Source organism: Eublepharis macularius, chromosome 16 (genome assembly GCF_028583425.1).
Source record: "Eublepharis macularius isolate TG4126 chromosome 16, MPM_Emac_v1.0, whole genome shotgun sequence".
NCBI lineage: Eukaryota > Metazoa > Chordata > Lepidosauria > Squamata > Eublepharidae > Eublepharis > Eublepharis macularius.
This window is the reverse complement of record NC_072805.1, coordinates 35,148,822-35,155,891: the sequence shown is the minus strand read 5'-3', so window position 1 is coordinate 35,155,891 and position 7,070 is coordinate 35,148,822.

Here is a 7,070-nt window from a genome sequence, read left to right as displayed (position 1 = left end):
TAGGAACCACCAGAAATTCTATGGAAAAACCAAAGTATTCCTAGGGGGAACACGTCAGTTCTGGGTCCTCTCTAGAAACTGCTTCTCTAGGAATTTCCAGAATTCCTCCCTAGGAACTGCCTCTTGAGGAATTGCTTGAAACTCTGATTTTGCTGCATGCATTCTTCATTTCTAGTGGTAAGAAGTCCCAAAGTCAGCACCTCTCAGATTTTGATTTATAGCATTTCTGTAATATGGCTTCATTTACAATTATCAAAGACAGGCAGAGATAAAGATGCAAGCCTACACTGCAGCACATCCACAACCACACATCCACTGCCCGGAGGAAACATTCCTGTACCCCATGTGCTTCTCGTTAGCTTTGTCTCCCCCAACTGTTATGACTTCTTTACTTACTCCTGCCCGCTGTTTCTCAGCTGAAGGAACCACGCCTTCTCCAAGCTCTGGTAGATCCAAGACAGCTATCCAATTTTAGATAACCTTGAGGAAACACCTGCACTGCTATTCCCTTCTCAAAGGCCCCAGCACCCACTGGGTGGCAGTTTAGGCTTAGTCCTAGTTATTCATAGGGTCGCCGCTCTGGGTTGGGAAATTCTAGGAGATTTGGGGGTAGAACCTGGAAGGTTGGTATGTGGGGAGGAAAGGGAACTCAGCAGGGGTATAATCTCATAAAGTCCACACTCTGAAGCTGTCATTGTTTACGGAAATGTCCTTGACACTGTATGGAAATATCCTGATACTGATTGTACTCAGGGCTCATTTCGAGGGGGAACGTGCAGGAACGCAGTTCTGGCGGTTCCCCAAAGAGGTGACATGTCAGGTGGCCCCGCCCACCTGACTCTCGGCCATTTTGGGCCCGTTTCAGCCTGGATTGGGGCTGAAACAACCAGGATCAGGCCTCTGACGGGTGGTGGATCATTCTCCCACTCAGCAGCGGCCTAATCCTGACCATTTTGGGCCCCTTTTCAGCCATTTTCAGCCCCCTTTTGCCATTTTGGGCCCAATTTTGGCCCTGAATGGCCAGGATTGGGTCCAAAACAGCCAGGATAGGTGATGTCAGGGGGTGTGGCATACGCAAATCAGTTATGCTAATGACACACTTCTGGCGATGTCAAGGGGTGTGGCATATGCTAATGAGTTATGCTAATGAGTTCCTCCAGCTCTTTTTCTATGAAGTGACCCCTGATTGTACTAATCTCACACGCTGTAATCCGCCTTGAGTCTCAGTGAGAAAGGCAGACTATAAATGACGTAAAAAAATTTGGCAGGGGAACTGATCCCTGCAGCCCAGGGATCAATTGTAATTTCTGGGTATCTGTTACTAGTGATCACTCAGCAAATGTGCAACAGGAATAAACAAATCGCAGACCATTTGTGGCATATTGAGTTAGGCACAGTAGACTTGACCACCATGTTGCCTTACATCTGTTGCTTCAAATATGTACTCCTATGTGCTACCTGTGCTTTATGTTTGCTTTATGTTGTCTAATGTCAGACCTAGAAGTGATTATGTTCTGTTTCAGTATTTTCTTCTATTTTGTATTGCATTCTTGCTAATGCTACATCTTTTTAACTATTTACCCTATGACATGGTTTATGGAAATGTCTTTGATACTGTACAAAAATGTACTTGATATGGATTGTACTAATCTCATACTATGTAATCCGCCTTGAGAACAGGGCCAATGCCACCATTGAGACGGTGAGGCGGGCACTGGGTCACCTGAGGGGGCACCGGAGGGGCTGCCGGGTGCGGGTGCGTGCCACGGAACTGGCATGCCTGGCCCGCAGCTGCTTCAAGCCAGCCAGCCCCACGCTGCCGCTGCCACACCCCCTGGCCGGGCACAGCAGCTGTGGGCCAGGCACCGCAGATGGCTGGGGTGCCATGCGGAGCACGGGCAGCCTCCACGTGCTGCCCCAGCCACCCACTGGCCAATGGGCCCAGCTTTGCCGCATCATCATGTGATGACATCATCATGCAGTCCGGGGCACGCATGCACACATTGGGCTGGCTGCAGGCGCCAGAAACGCTGGCGCCGGCGTTGGGTGAGAAAGGCGGACTATAAATGACATAAATAATAATAATAATAAATAATTTTCAACTGTCTTACCAATCGACCCCCCCGTGCTAGGCCATCTCCCTGGACTTCATGGTGGGGCTATCACCCAGAGCGTTGCTCATGCCATCGCATTACACACAGCCCTCTCCTCCGATGTGGATTGGCAGACCTGAGAATTGTGCTCAAGAGAGGAATCTCAGCAACGAAGGATCTTTAGCATGGTGGAGCCGCAATGCTTGGTAGGAGCCAAACTCGAGCTCCTTCGCTTCTGTGCACTGAATCCTTTTTAGTAATGAGCAATAAGACAAGTCTAGGGAGAGCCATCTCATCTTAGCACCAGGGAGTCATCATCTGATCGCAATCTGGGGGTGATTTGAAGCAGCTCATCAGCACCAAAATGCCTCCCTGCCCTTCGGGAGGAGTGGTTTTATTGCGTGGCACGAGTAGCCCATTCAGCCTTATTGCTTAATTAAAAACAAATTCCCTAGCAATTCCACACACACACACACACGAATTTCCATAAAACCGCAGTTGCATGCAGCTAGGCTAAACCCATCTATTCACCGATGGTAAATGTACACTCACAGGGAGGGTTGCAAACCCATTTGGTTACCACTTGGGGTTAAATGGGAAATGGTTTCTTATAATCTGCCCACTGCTGTGTGCCAAGAGGAATAAATACAGGAAAGAGAGATGCATTGTTCAGCAATGGGTTTGGTTTGCTAGCAAAGGGATTTGAGGAGTTCACTTTTCTGCATAGCGAGCTCAATAATTCAATAATTCCCGTATGGTCCAAGAGCAGGTTTCGTGCCCTCTTAACACTCTGATCCGAAGTGCATTTGTGGTGGGACGCAAGGCCGAGCTTTGCAGAAACCAGGACTTCCGTTTCATGCCATGATTCCCAAGCTGTAGGGCCGGAGCTTGCTCAAATTCTCCCCTCGATGATTCCCACTGATAGCAAGGGATACCACAGGTAGCAAAGGAGCATCTTCCACTGCCATTCAACTGGGCGACAGGATGAAAATGGCAGGAAAAAGGGGTCAAAATAGGCAGCATGCCAATGCTCAGGTATCACTCCCAGGGCACCCAGAAGTGATGTCAGCAAGGTGCCACTGGACTTCTGTTTTGTTTCACTCTGATGGGACTCAGACTATCTGGCTGCAGTCACCAAAAGGGACAACCAGTGGGAGACCTACCTCATGATGAGGTGTATTATTATTATTATTATTATTATTATTATTATTATTATTACTTCGATTTATAAACCACCCTTCCTCAGGGGCTCTGGGCGGTTAACATCAGTTAAAATCAATTTTAAAAAATCCAGCCCTCAAGTCAGAGTTGACTCATGGTGACCCCTGGTGGGGGTTTTATGGCAAGAGACTAACAGAGGTGGTTTGCCATTGCCTGCCTCTGCAACTGCGGTCTTTACTGGAGGTCTCCCATCCAATTACTAACCAAGGCCGACACTGCTTAGCTTCTGAGATCTGACAAGATCAGGCTCTCTTGGCCTATCCAGATCAGGGTTTTAATAAAAATAATAAATAAAAAAGGTGCAGCAACAGTCCTTCTTGACCTATCTGCTCAGTACATCTTTATCCAACCTTTCTCCAAAGATCTCCAAGCGACTGACATAGTCCTCGTGTCATTCTCTGCACATAACCCTGCAAGTACGCTGTGCTGAGTGTGTGTGGCTGTGTGGCTCTAAAAAGTGAGCTGTGTCTCATGAAAGCTCATACCCTATCAGAAATAAACTTTCTTAGCTTTATAGGTGCTACTTGACTCTTGGTTTTTTTCCTACTAAATAAATAAAAGACTGCATAGTCTATCCTGCAAGAATAGCTCCTCCAGTTGGTCAAACCCATTCACAATTCTGATCTGGTACAGTGTTTAGGAAGCATCAGTTGACTGATCTGACCCTATTGAGACAGTATTGTGCAGTGGTTAGAGGTTCTGATTAGGCTCTTGCTTACCCAACTTCAGATTCACTCTGCCATGAAAGCTTCCTTGATAACCTTGGGCCAGTCACACTCTCTCAGCCTAGCCTACCTCACAGGGTTGATTGTGGGGATAAAATGGAGGAGTATGATATAAGTGCTTTGGATTCCCTTTGGGGAGAAAGGCAGGATATACGTGAATTTTAAAATATACATAAAATAAATGAAAAATATATTGGCTTCCTTCGCTAGAAAGGTTGGAACTCCCTGCAGTTCCTTTATCTGTCCAGAGCCAATCAGTGGTACACACACTGTGAGCCAAGCTACAAGTTAATAATAACACTTTGTAAACCGCCGTTATCATTAAGTGACGAATGACACTTGAACGGCAAGTGAACAGACTCATGTGTATTCCTCCCTGTTCGCTTGCGCTCCACTTGATCATGTAGTGAATAAATATACACATGAGTAGACATGGGCACGAACCAAAAAAAAATTAACAAACCTGCAGTTTGTGGTTCGGTGCCATCGCTGAACCCAAACAAACGAACCATAACATTTTCCATTACCGAACTGGTTTGCGGTTCATAGTTTGTGGGCATTGGAATGGACCCCGTTGCACTTAGAGAGCCCATATTCACAGGGAGTGTTTAGCAGGCTCTCCTCCAGCCAGCACCCAAGTTTGGTCAAGATTTCAATAGGGATCTTGGTGTTATACCCTCTCCAATCCGAGGCCCCCAGGAAACTTCCACTTGATACAATTAGGGCCACCAGCTGACAGCCCAGTGTACAACGGGTTGGCTGTCAGAACTGCCTATCAGGGTTTTCAGGGATGAGATTGGAGTGCCCATGGCTACAGAACACCCCTCTTCCCCCTCTCTCTCCCCCGGGTGTCTTCTCCCATGTAACCAATTGTAACCAATTTGCAGCTCCATGGTTGGAAGGAAGACCTGCTGATCAAGGTAAGCTGGACTTCGATTCGGGTTTCCAGGGCGACAGAAGGCGTGCAGACAGAGTTCAGGCATTCCCCCAGCTTCATTTCCAAGGGAATTGATTGATGGTGCCTGACTGTCTGGCTTCACGAACTGCGGGCGAACGCAACAAACTGGGCTTCCAATGAACGCTGGTTCATTGGCCATGGACCCTCACGAACCGCCGGATCGCGGACAGATGATCAGGCGGTTGGTGGGTTTTTTTGGTTCGTAATGCGGTTCGTGCCCATGTCTACATGTGAGTCTGTTCACTTACCATTCAAGTGTCATTCGTCTCTTGTAGCTTGACTCTGAATCTCAAGAGGTCAGCAGGACACGACTTCTTGCACCCTTGGTTCCTGGCAGCATGTTAATCGTATGCCGAAAGCCACCCCTAAGTTTTCTCCAGCATAGTTCTTTTATGTACTTCGGCGAAGAATCTGCGTATCGCAGGTGAACACATTTACAACTTTTTAAATTAACTGATTATTATCACACCCTTGTCCTCTGCAATATTTTTTCAGTTCTAATATTTGAAGTAGCTAATCTACCTAAGTTTTAGTGTTTGAAATACCTAATCATTCATCACCATTTCCCTTGTATAATAAGAGAACACACACTGAATGTAAGATCGCTGTTTAAATAAAAGGGAGTGAATGAAGAATGAGAATTCAAAAGCGGCATAGGCATGGGTTTTTTTTCCCCTCTCCAGGAAACCTGAAGTCAGGGAATGAACAATAAACTTGAATTTCTAGGCATGTGGAAGTCAACTGATCAAAAAGAACGCTGTCAAAAAACGAAACCAGCATGACTTCCAAACCTGCTAATTGGGAACCCCGGCTTGATGATGTGACAATTTGAAAGATGAAACATAAAAACTCTAACTCCTAATGAAGTGCATAAAATTGGTAATGCGATGTCTTCTCCTGTATTTTTGAATGGTGAAGATGTAGACCAACTTTCTAATTACCCAGGCATTTTTACCCAAAGAATTCTGTATCACTCTGTTTGTGTAAAACCTATTTAAACAATGTATATATTGGTAGAACTCAGTGCACATAGAGGACAGGAGAAAGTGAAGGGATTTTATGATTTTTATTTGTAATGCTGTGGTTTATGTTATATGTTGTTTTTCTGATGAGTTGGGGGAGGAACTGAGGGCTCGGTGGCGCCATCTGGTGGGTTATAAATCCCAAAATAAATATACACAAGATGGTTGTTGGGGGTTTTCCGGGCTGTATTGCAATACACGGCAATACAGCCCGGAAAACCCCCAACAACCATCGTTCTCCGGCCGTGAAAGCCTTCGACAATACAATATACACAAGCATTGGGAGGAGACATCAAGTTGACAGCTACAAGGAATGTTCTTTTGCCATTGCCCTGCCACCTGGAAAGGCCAGCATCAGTTAGCTGCCCAGGCACATGAAGGGCTCACCCCCCTACCCAAAAAAAGTTCCTGTTGCATTGTAGGAGTCATCATAGAGAGCACTGGGGTGAACTCCCATTTCTGTAGCCCTTCTTCTACCAACGAGGCTTAAATGAACACAAAGGGAAGACTTGGCTCCATCCTCCAGAATACATGATGTGTTGCATACACGAGTGAGTGGGGAGCCACTGGAAATAATCATCCCAAGGCAGTGTGGTGTAGGGGTTAGAGTGCCGGACTTCGACAAAGGTCTTCAGGCAGCCATTTGTTAGGTACTACACCACTTAGGGTAGTGCATCTGGCATCGACCAGGGCCCGGAGCTTTTCCATAGTGGTTCCTGCTCTGAGGAATGGGATCCCTGAAGAGGTCTTTCAGAGGGCAGAAGAGCAGTTACCATAGTTGATTGTGTTGCAAGTAACTAGCTTTTAGGTCCTGAAAGAAGATACACACGTGCACAAATGCGCACACACAGAGAAAATCTCTCTTACCAGAAGATATATCCTGTCCTTCCAACCCTGTGAAATATCTTTCGCTCTCAAGCGAACACTGTGTTAAACGTGGAACAACCTGTAGTTTGTTGATAAAATGCAGCCAGAGATCAACAGCTTCTTCTTACTCAATAGATGGTGCAAAGATGGACACTGGTGACTCCCAAAAATAAATAATTATTGG